The sequence below is a fragment of the Mastigoproctus giganteus genome, chromosome 12 (genome assembly GCF_048544385.1).
Source record: "Mastigoproctus giganteus isolate SK-2022 chromosome 12, ASM4854438v1, whole genome shotgun sequence".
Taxonomy (NCBI): Eukaryota; Metazoa; Arthropoda; class Arachnida; order Uropygi; family Thelyphonidae; genus Mastigoproctus; species Mastigoproctus giganteus.
This window is the reverse complement of record NC_143586.1, coordinates 113,715,858-113,728,249: the sequence shown is the minus strand read 5'-3', so window position 1 is coordinate 113,728,249 and position 12,392 is coordinate 113,715,858.

Below are 12,392 nucleotides of genomic sequence, written 5' to 3'. Positions count from 1 at the left end.
TAGAACTGGAATAAATCATACTGAATATCCTGTACATGATGGGTTGACTGCGAGAGTGCATACATGAGCGCCCATTAAAGACGCCCATCGCTCCCCTCTTACGCAGCAGTATTGTATACCAGATTACTTGACACAATTGTGGCATCTGCTATGTAGAGGAAAGCTCCAGAAGCCTTCAAGATCGCCTAGCGAAAAATGACAGAACCATCCGCAGGGGTGATTGAGCACTCTGCAATCGCATAACATTTTTGGTCAACGCATCATGACCCCAGCCGCGATAGTGAAGTGATCGAATATTGATTGGGCTAACACTGAGCTGGAGGATATCATGAGAAAGACAAGGGCATTGATGACCAAGAGCCGCCAACACCATCCGAAGACAAGACAACCGTGGAGAAACTGACAATTGGACAGAAAGAAGAAGGAAAGGGTCTGATCGATAACCTGAAGGATGACTTCCAGAAACACACAGCAGCACTCCACCAAGCCATAAGGAAGATGGACAAGCAGTATATGCCGTTCAACCTAAGGGAGGAGTCCCCTCCCATCCAGAACGCACAAACGAATGATGTGGTTGCAAAGGAACTGGAGGCAAAAAATAATTTTGATATCATTTATTTGGATTTCAGGAAAGCTTTTGACACTGTTGCGCATCGAAGACTATTGTACAAATTCGAACAGAATGGTATTAAGGGTAAGTTGCCACAATGGATAAAAGGATGGTTGAGTGGGAGCAGACAGAGGGTGGTAATCAATGGGTGCTGCTCTTCATGGACTAATGTTATTAGTGGAGTCCCACAGGGTTCGGTGTTGGGTCCTCTGTTGTTTTGTATATTTATCAATGATATTGATGAAGGTATATCAGGCTTAGTGTCGAAGTTTGCAGGTGATACAAGGTTGGCAGGGTTGGTAATGACAGTAATGGCAGTGTGCTACTGCAACAGGATCTAGATAATTTGGGCAGATGGGCTCAGAAGTGGCAACTGAAGTTATCCTTCACAAATTCAAAGTACTGCATATGGGTAGACGTAACCCCAGAGAAACGTACCAACTGTGTGATACTACACTTAAGGTGGTAAAAAATGAAAAAAAAACCTGGGCGTAATTGAGCAGTCAGATATGAAGTTTCCTGAGCAATGCAGACAGGCTGACAGGGCAGGTCATGGGGTTTTCCCAATGATATATAGGAATTTTGTTAGCAGGGAAAAGGAGGTGATTGTCCCTCTGTATAAGGCAATGATCAGGTCACGCCTTGAGTACTGCGTACAGGTCTGGAGGCCTCATTTTAGGAAGGATGTAGATTTGCTTGACCGTGTACAGAGAAGGGCATCAAGATTGGTGACGGGAATGAAGGGATCCTCTTATCAAGAGAGGCTTAAGTTCTACAAATTGAAGTAGCTAGAGATCAGATCACCTGCGTGGTGATCTGATTGAGGGGTATAAGGCCTTGAATGGATTGAGCACGCTGAATTCTGATGGATTCTTCCACTTGTTCAGATTACGAACCTAAGGGGACATAAATTCAAATTAAGAAAAGACAGATGTACAATAGATGTGCGGAAATTTGCCTTTAGCCAGCGGGTGGTTAATTGTTGGAACAAACTTACATCTGTCATTCCGGAAGCTGATAGGTTAAAAAAATTTAATGAGGAATTGGACAGGCATTGGGAGGGAATGGCGTGATTTTTTTTTTTTTTTTTTTTTGACTGATGCTGCATAAGCTCACACACTTGCTTTCTTGCATCGCATTCAAGTCACTCACACTCTAGCAAGGCAATTGTGGATTTATTGTATGATGTTTTCTACATCTGCATGTTCGGGAGGCAACTACTAAGGGAGTAATAGTCTTGATCTGATTATCAGTAGAGATTCTTCATGCATTAAGAATCTGCAGATAAAGGAACCAATAGGTGGCAGTGATCACAGTGTGCTGAAGTGGGATTTACTCAAAGAGGTAACTACCATCAGGGGTAAAGGGAAGGGTTTTGCTTTCGTAAAGACGATTACGACTGTCTGAGACAGTATTTAAATTCTATGCTGTGGGACCAACTGATGATTTTACCAACAGCAAATTCAAAATGGAAAGAATTCAAAGAATTTATCTTGGAAGCTACTAGGCTTACATACCAACTAAGAAATATTGTTCAAGGTTTAGGCCTAGATGGATGTCAGAAGAACTAATGAGACATATGGCAGAGAATAAAAATGCATGCGATACATATAAATTAATGGGTGACATGGAAGCCTGTGATAGATATAAGCTGGACTGTAACCAAGTCACAAAGGAGATTAGGCAGGCAAAGGCAGATTTTGAGAAATCCTTGGCTATGGATGCAAAGAAAAACAGAAAACAGTTCTTTATTTATATAAACTCTAGAAGGAAAGGGATGAATCAGATTGGTTCAACTGTTGATGATCCTGCTCAGGTGGCTAACAAACTAAATGAGTATTTTGTATTCACACATTCACTACATTCACACAGAAGTTATTCAGGAAGGGGCATACCAAAGGTGAAGTAAACTCTGGAAGTGACCTAGATGACTTTGTAAGAACTGAGAGCAGGAGAAAGGTTTAAGGATAAACATTAAAAAGGCACCCGGAGTGGATGGGATCTATCTAGTTATATTAAAGGAGGCAGCAAAGAAAGTGAGCAAATCCTTTGCCATAATTATGAGAGCTTCCTTGGACTCAGGGGTACCTGAGTCCCATAGACTGAAGATGTGCAAATGTGACCCCAATTCACAAAGGAGGGTCAAAGGCTGACACAAGTAATTATAGACCTGAGAGTTTAACTTCTGTTCCAGGAAAATTAATGGAGGCACTGGTTAAAGAAGCACTGCAGGATCATGTAGACAAGACTTCTGTTATAGCTGGGACACAGCATGGATTTGTTAAGCGGAAGTCTTGCCTGACCAATCTGGTTGGATACTATGATGCAGTCACAAAAGTTCTGGATGCAGGGAAGAACTTTATATTACATATTTGGATCTCAGAAAAGCTTTTGATACTGTTGCACATGTAAGACTGCTGCAGAAATTGGAGCGGTGTGGCATTGGTGGAAAATTACTGCTATGGATAAAGGGATGGTTGAGGGGGAGAAGACAGAGAGTGGTAATCAATGGACACTGCTCATCGTGGATTAATGTTATTAATGGAGTCCCTCAGGGTTCAGTGTTGGGTCCATTGTTGTTTTCTGTATTTATATTTAATATTGATGATGGTGTGTCAAGCTTAATGTCCAAGTTTGCAGACGATAGAAAGGTTGGCAGGGTTGTTAAGGATACTACTGACAGTATGCTGCTTTAAGAAGATCTGGAAAGAGTGAGCAGATGGGCTGAGAGGTGGCAAATGAAGCTTAACATTGACAAATGTAAAGTACTACAGATAGGAAACAGTAACCCTAGAGTGACATATGAACTCTTGGTGCTACACTGACAGTGGGAGAGAATGAAAAAGACCTGGGGGTTACTGTGCAGGGAGATATGATTCTTTTTTTTTTTTTTTTTGAGCAGTGCGGACGGGCTGCAAGGGTAACTCATGGTGTCTTGTCAATGATATACAGGAATTCTTCTAGCAGGGATAAGTAGGTGATTATTCCCTTGTATAAGGAAATGGTCAAGCCACACCTTGAGTAGTGTATACAGGTCTGGAGGCCTCATTTCAAGAATGATGTAGAGCTGCTGGAATTAGTACAGAGAATGGCAACAAGATTAGTGAATGGAACAAAGGGTTGCTCTTACGAAGAAAGGGTTAAGTTTTGAAAATTACAGTATATGGGGACTAGGTATCTGCGAGGTGATCTGATAGAGGTGTATAAAGCCTTGAATGGTTTGAGCATGCTAAATGCTGATGGGATTCTTCCTCTTGCTCAGAATAATCACCTGAGAGGGCATAAATTCAAATTGAGGAAAGACAGATGTAGGATAGATGTGCGGAAATTTGCCTTTTGCCAGTGGGTAGTTGGTTGGTGGAACGGGCTTTCATCCCTTGTTGTGGAAGTTCATAGCCTAAATAAATTTAAAGCTCAGCTGGACAAATATTTCGAACGAATGGTTGGGTGAAATTGGAGTTTTTTTGTTTTTTTTTTTGGCTGTGCTGCATTAGCTTGCTTTCTTGTATCATATGCCTCTATAATGCTAATGCTAAAGTGTGTTGTTTCTTTCTTCTTTCATCTGGAAATGTAGCTGGTATATATATTCCTTTTTCTGCTGTGGTAGGAGCATATCCCAAAACATCTTGAAATTCACTTTCCCATGTTTCTTGATTTTTTTTATCAATCCGCTTATTAATTGGGAATAGTTTCGTATTCAAAAATTTGAAGCTCGCAATGCTTTATTTACATAGTGTGAATTATTATTATTATTATTATTAATATCCATATGATGCAAGGAAGCCTGAGGCTTATGCTGCACCAGGAAAAAAAAAAAAAAAGTTCCCGAGTAACCCTGAGAGAGAGAGAGAGAGAGAGAGAGAGAGAGTCAAAAGTAAAAGGAAATCACCAAGAAAGGGAAGAATGATGATATATGAAGAATTTTATTCCATATAGCCAATCTGCATGAAAATTGATAATATATTTGTGAAAGCAGATTTTCAGCAAATCTGATAGTTTCCGCAATTGCAAACGTGTCTTCAATATAAATTAAGACTTCATGAACTTTTGTTATTTGTAAGAACAAAGATTTTATTTTTTATTGCTCGTTCTTTGGACGACCATCTTGTGTTTGTACGTGTTTTAAGTGAAATCATTAAAATTTCTGAGCGACTAGTGGAACCAGTAAATATTCTTTGACCACCACCAAAAAAAAAAAAAAAAAAAAAAAAAAAACATCATTTCAGAGGTTATTTATGTTGCGGGCATATATAAATATCTTAGTTGCCCTTGCGCCTTAATCTTCTGACTGGCTATGGAAAACATATTCTAGTTGACTTAACATTAGTAGAGGCATATGATGCAAGAAAGCAAGCTTATGCAGCATCAGCCAAAAAAAAAAAAAAAAACAACCACTCCCATTTCACCCTTTCTTTCGTTCGAAATACCTGTCCAGCTGAACCTTAAATGTATTTAGGCTATTAACTTCCACAACAAGGGATGGAAGTCTGTTCCACCAACCAATTACCCGCTGGCTAAAGGCAAATTTCCGTACATCTATCCTACATCTCTCTTTCCTCAGACGTCTCGGTATGTGGGATAGGTGGCTGCATAGGTTTTGCTGCACGGTAATTCTTTAACTCTTGATTCGCACTTTCTAATTGCCTAAAGGCCAGAGGTGGAAACAGTGCTTACAAAGTTAATCTCTCATAATCCGTTCGTTACATGGAAATTTTCTTCGTTCTACGGAAACTATTTTAAATTTAATTACCAAAGGGAATTCAAAAAAATTCGCTATAAATAAGTTCGTTAAACAGAATTCGGACTGTCATTAACTCAAAAGTGAAGCAATTTTAAAATACATGGGGCCTGGGGTCCCGCTTGTCTGACCATAGTTCTGGCTCCTGAATAATCAGAGATAACCACCAGATCAAGAGTATTATTTCCTCCTGTAGCCTTTGTAACATGCTGCTGTAGAAAAGAGTCATCCAAGAAATCCATTAAACTCTGGCTAGTGTGAATGACCAAACAAATTTCAATCTACATCTGGAAAGTTACAATCCTCTATTATGAGACATCTTATTTGCTGGCCACACTCTATTTCCATGTAAAGCTATTCGGTATATTCATCACAATCATTACAACTGTAACACTCTCCTTCTCTCAGTTATTTTTTCCCAGTGTTTATATTACACCACACTAACTCAATATTGCACTCGTCACCGAAGTCAACTGGATGCGGTGTCTTAGATGTATACATCCTAATGGAATAACATCACACCTCTCCTGCTTATATTCATTGAACTGCCCCTATTCAAATTCAGCTTCACTTATTTCTCAATGACATCACATATTCGCTACTCGTACTATGTCTGCATTGAAAGACGTAATCAATACGTCAAATTTATATTCAATTGTTCAATGATAACCCACGGCAGAGTGTGAAATCCCAGAGACCTTCTACTCCATGAGTCTTGCACTTTCTTTCTAGGGCCGAATTAGCATTAGCATCAGTAAAGGCATATGATGCAAGAAAACAAGCTTATACAGCATCAGCCAGAGAAAAAAAAAAAAACCTTCTCATTTCACCCATCCACTCGCTCCAAATGTTTTGCTAGTTCTGCTTTGAATCTGTTTAAGCTATCAACTGTTACAACGACAGATGGAAGTTTATTCCGGCAATTGACCACAAGCTGGATAGGGGCAAATTTCCGCACACTATACTACAAATGACTTTCCTCATTTTGAATTTATGTCCTCTCAGGCGATTACTCTGAGTAAGAGGAAGAATCCCATCAGTATTGAGCATGCTCAAACCTTTCAAGGCCTTATACACCTCAGTTAGATCACCTTGCAGGTGCCTAGTCTCCAGACACTGTAATTTGCAAAACTTAAGCCTTTCTTCGTAAGAGAAACCCTTTGTTCCATTTACTAATCTTGTTGCCCTTCTCTGTACTTCCGTTCCCGCCAGCTCTACATCCTTATTAAAATCAGCCTCCAGAGGCTGTATACAGTATTCAAGGTGTGGCTGGCTATTGCTTTTACAAGGAAACAACCACTTCCTTAACCCTGTTAAAAAAATTCCATATATTATTGACAAGACACCATGAACTACTCTTGCAGACCATCTCCACTCCTCCGAAAATTTCATATCGGACTGACAATTACCCCCAAGTCCTTTTCATTCTAAACACTAAAACGAACACAGGATGGGTTCTTTGCTCCAGTATGACACTCCAGCAGCACAGCTCGCTGGAGTGTCATACCTGTCATACCATTAAGCTTTCCTTGCCACGCTCCGTTGCGTGATCCTTTGCCTACAATCCCAGACGGGGAGAGGTTACCCCTCGTGTCCTCCCGACGCTCTTTTTCGTTTGGTGGGATATGGGGGTTATCTCTACTGTTTTGGGGGTATTCTTCTGTATCGTAGAGAAGGCTTACAAACCAGCGTCCGAATCTCTAAATTGCTTGAGCGCAACACCCAAAAACTTAATAACAACATCGAATCGCATAACCAGTACCCCTTTTGGCTGACCTCCATCTATAGCGGGTTTTTGTTTTTTTTTTTTTTAAGTCCTAGCCACTGAAATCTCAGGACATAGATGGCAGGACCTGCCAGATTAAATAACTATAATACTGGTGTATTTGGTCTGCATCCCACCGGGCGGAGTGTGCGCAAACGTTGAGACCGATTGGGTTCCCAGCGGCTAAATGACCCGAGGAACAACGGTACACGACATTACACTTATACAAAATCCATATACCTTTAAACTTCTGGCGTTGACAGTGTTCTGTTTCACACCAACAATGTATAATACGCGGAGATGGGGAACCCCTTGGTGCCGTTTGACACTGAACACACTCTTTCAGTGTAGTACCACACAGTTGATATGTTAGTTTGGGTTACTGCTTCCCATATGCAGTACTTTACATTTGCTAATGTTAAATTTCACTTGCCATCACTCAGCCCATCTGCTCAACTTTTCTAGATCCTGTTGCAGTAGTGTACTGTCATTAACAACCCTGCCAACCTTGGTATCGTCTGCAAACTTAGACATCAAGCCTGATATACCTTCTTCAATATCATTAATAAATATAGAAAACAATGGACCCAACACTGAACCCTGAGGGACTCCACATATAACATTAGCATTAGTCCATGAGGAGCAAGTGCCCATTGATTACCACTCTCTGTGTTCTACCACTCAACCATCCCTTTATCCATAACAGCAATTGCACTTAATGCCACACTGCCCCAATTTGTACAGTAGACTTCCATGTGCCACAGTATCAAAAGCTTTTCTGAGATCCAAATATAAGATATCAAAATTATTCTTTTCACCCAGTTCCTTTGTGACCACATCATACACTGGGCGCAAAACTTAAGGACCCACACTATTTCTAAAAGTTACAACCGCCGAAATCTTTACTTAACGTAAAGATTTCGTAAAATCTTTACTTAACGTACTCTTTCCCGATGAGAGTAGATTCAGTCTCAGCAGCGATTATGGACGTCAGCTGATCTGGCGAGAGATTGGCACACGGTATCACCTGCAAATATCACTGAAATGGATTGATACGTGTTCTCGTCTGGGAAGTCGTTATCTTGGATGGAAGTTCACAACTCCAGATACCGGAAGACTGTATTGTAACTGGTGCATGCTAGTATACTGAGGTAATTCTTCCTCATGAGCGTCTGTTCCGAGGTGCCAATTGCCCCGAATTCCTGTTTACGGGTGATAACGCCACACCCCATCGCATTGCAGCTGCTGATATGCTTTTGGAAAGTGAGGACATTGTTGGTATCGAATGGCCTGCCCTTTCTACCGATCTAAATCCCATCGAACACATATGGGACGCACTTGAGAGACGCCTAGTGGCATGTCCACATCCAGTAGAAAATGTTCACCAGATGAATATGGCTCTGATAGAGGAATGGACGATGTTACCGCAAGAACTTATCAACAAGATTGTTCTAAGTACGGATTGGCGGTGCAAGGCCTGCATCGACATTACGGGTGGCTATATCTCCTACTGAGGACACTTCTTCCTTTTGTTCCATTTTTCGCAGTGATGCAACTGTATCATAGCAGCAAATGATATGTTGCTATTTTTGAATAAAGTCCCTCTGTACCGTTTTGTTTGCTTTGTGTCGGTGTTGTTTGCTTCATCATTTCTGTACCTCAGGTTCCTTTGGTATGCTTTTCCAGGCCATTCCTATGAGAAGCTACATGTAAAAATCTGACTGGTCCTTAAATTTTGCATACCAGTGTAGTATCCAATGAAACTAGTCAGGCAAAACCTCTCCTTAACAACCCATGCTCTGTCTCAACTATAACTGAAGTTTTGTCTAGATGATCCTGCAACGCTCGTTTATACAGTGCCTCCATTAATTTCCTTGGAACAGGAGTTAAACTGATCTATAATTATTTGTGTCACCCTTTGATCCTCTTTTGTGAACTGGGGTCACAGTCCGTCTATGGGTACCTGCCCTGAGTCCAAAGAAGCTCTCATAATTATGGCTAAGGGTTTGCTTACTTCCTTTGTTGCCTCGTCTAATATAACTGGATAGATCCCATCCACCACAAGTGCCTTTCTTATGTGCATTTTCAACAATTTCTCCCTCACTTTGCGTTCAGTTATTACAAAATCATTTCACTCACTTCCAGAGTTTCACACACCTCTAGATTCCCATCCCTGATTAATTCCTCTTGTGTAAATGTTGATGCAAAAACTCTCGATTTTGCTTTCCCGATGCATATGTCACACAAAACCGATTCAACTGTACTGTCCACCCATGTCAATGGCTGCACTTCCGTAGATTTTGAGTTTCTTAACTAATAGCATAATCCCTCCTCCTTTCCTATCCTTTCTGTACACATTATACTCCCCAAATTGCATTTCTGCATTTTTTTATATCTGTGTAACAGCACTTCTCTGATATCCCAACTTTACCTGCCTTTGATGTTTTGACTAACACCTCAAATAAAAATGCTGTATGCATGTGTTTTGGTCATGGTAGTTTTTCCGTCCCTGTACAGGAGAGCGTTTATATTAGAGTACTGCTAAATTACGTGTAACTGACAGCGGGGTTGCAATGGATTGGCTAGGATCGCTTTAAGTAATAAATAATAATAATAGATAAATAAATAAATAAATAAATAAATCGGCCTTTCTAGGCTTCTAAATATTGTGGCTTTGGATGTCCATTTTTTAAATGAAAGTATAGAAATGAACCGTGTGGTAATATTCAGGAGTATTATTGTCGGCATCCAGACAAATAATTTGCTTTATATATACAGGGTGATTCACTACTAGTGCGACAAACTTGCAGGAGGTGTAGGGGGCACAAAGACGAATCGGAATCACATAGCATTGCAGGGTCCTTCGTCATGCGGGAGGTCACGTGAACAAAGAAGCAAAGAAAAAGAACAGAAACTGCAACTCGTTAGTGTAACAGAAATCATTTTAAGGCGCCTCCGTTGCCAGTTGGGAAGGAGCAGCAGTGCGTAGCACACGCTTCTTGATTAAACCGGGGTTTCAGCCTGTCACCACCAAATACGGAGGATGCGGAAAGGTCAGGGAATGACCGCCGCATTTCCCAGAGCAATATGGCCTTAGTTGCTAATGCTCCTAAAAACCAAATAACAAACAAACAAACAACAAATCATTTTAATGACAAGTTTTACATTGGCAAAAAGCCATGCTACAGAAGGTGTTCGAAAGTTCGACCAGAAGCAGTCACACAGGCTTCAACAGCGCCGCCGCATGGAATCCCTAACGTTCTGGAAGATTCCTGGCGTGTCTCGAATCTCCCCGGCAACTACAGAGATGCGAGCGACGAGGTATTCAACTGAATCAACAGGGTCTCGTACACCAATGTCTTCATTTGACCCCAGCATAAGAAGTCCAGGCATGATAGGTCTGGCGATCTAGCAGGCCAATGAACCGGACCACCACGACCTATCCAATGATGTCCTAATGTAACGTTTAGGTGTTGGCGGACGTCATTGGTGTAATGTAGGGAAGCCCCATCATGCTGGAATCACATTGAGTGGCGCAACGACTGAGGAACATGTGCTTCTTCAATAAGTTCGGGCAGATAAATTGAAATCAGGTGTTGTAAAGGGGCAATTTGGTGCTCAAGTTGTTTTAGAGGATCATGAAGGTGTGTCAGATGGAAATCATTGGCATCAACCTAAAAACATTCAGCAAAAACAGGGCAATACTCTTATATTGCAAGCAGAAGACAATACTCAATTTACTTCCAGTCAAGAGGTGAAGGATGTTGTGGCTCAATCCCTGAAAGAAGGCTTTAAGGACATTAAAATTAGAAATTTAAAAATGATAAGAAATAAGGGAGTGCTGATTGAAACAGTTAAAAGGGAGGATTTGAATAAAATTATCAATTCTGAACAGTTAGTAAATAAAGGTTTAAAACTAGACAACATTAAACTTTCAGACCCTTCAATTTTAGTATATGATGTGCCAAAGGATGTGGAAAAGGAGGAATTTTTTGAGGACTTGTTTTATAAGAACTTTAAGGATTTTGGTTTTACTGAATTGGAAGTTAAAGAGGGTGTATTATTTAGATTTTGTACTGGATCTAAAGCCAGGTATAATAATTGGGTTATAAGTATGAATCCAAAATTATACTGGTGTATCTTAGCTTGTGATAAGTTATACATTGGGTTTGCTTCTTTTAAATTCAGAAAGTTTGTAATAATATCCAAATGCTTTAAATGTTTGGGATTCGGGCATTCAGCTGGTAACTGTACACATAGGACTGTGTCTTGTGGGCATTGTGCCCAGGGGGGGCATAAATATAGTGATTGTCAAGATAAGGATGGTACTCCAAAATGTGTTAATTGTAAAAGGAAGGGAAGGATTCATGATCATTCTATAAGAAATGTTAATTGCCCTGAATATATCAGGGCATTGGAAATTGCAAGTATGCGAATTAATTATGATGAATAATGCTAGTACGTATGATCATAGAGTAAATTATTTAAGAATTGTTCAATTGAATGGGCAAAAATGAAGAAATGTCATGGATGAAATTAAAGTTGGTATGATTGAAGGAGGTTATGATATTCTGTGTCTCCAAGAACCTTATGTAGGTACATTTGCAAACTCTTGTAAGGTCACTGGATTTCCAATAACTGCTCATGTTATACACACTACTGTAGTTAAACCTAAAACTGCTATTGTAGTTTTTAATAAGAGTTTTAATATCACTGTTATATCTAGTCTTTGTTCTGAACATGCTACTTGTATTCATGTTTCAACTAATGTGATATCGTTTTATTTAGTATCTCTATACTGTCCACCTTCATTTAATATTGATATTTCAGTGCAATACTTAGAAAATGTAATGAATTTTGTAGCTTCTAGTAATCTTATTTTAGCAATGGATGCTAATGCAAAATCACATTTATGGTATAGTGATATGGTTGATTATAGAGGTGTTCAATTAGAGGAATTCATTTTATGTCATAATTTAAGTGTTTTGAATGAACCTTTTAAACCATATACTTTTGATAACATTCATGGTGTTTCCAATATTGATATCACCTTAGTAAATAATCAATTAAATAGAAGAGTCAGTTCTTGGGATGTTGTTACAAATATGACTAACAGTGATCACAGAGCTATTGTAATAATTATAAATTTATCTGAAATTAGCAATACAGATATGTCAACAGATGATACTTTGAGATTTAATTATAAAAATATTAAGTGGGATAAATTTAAAGTGCTGTGTTGGATAGTTTTTCAATTTATACTAGGGACAATTTAAATT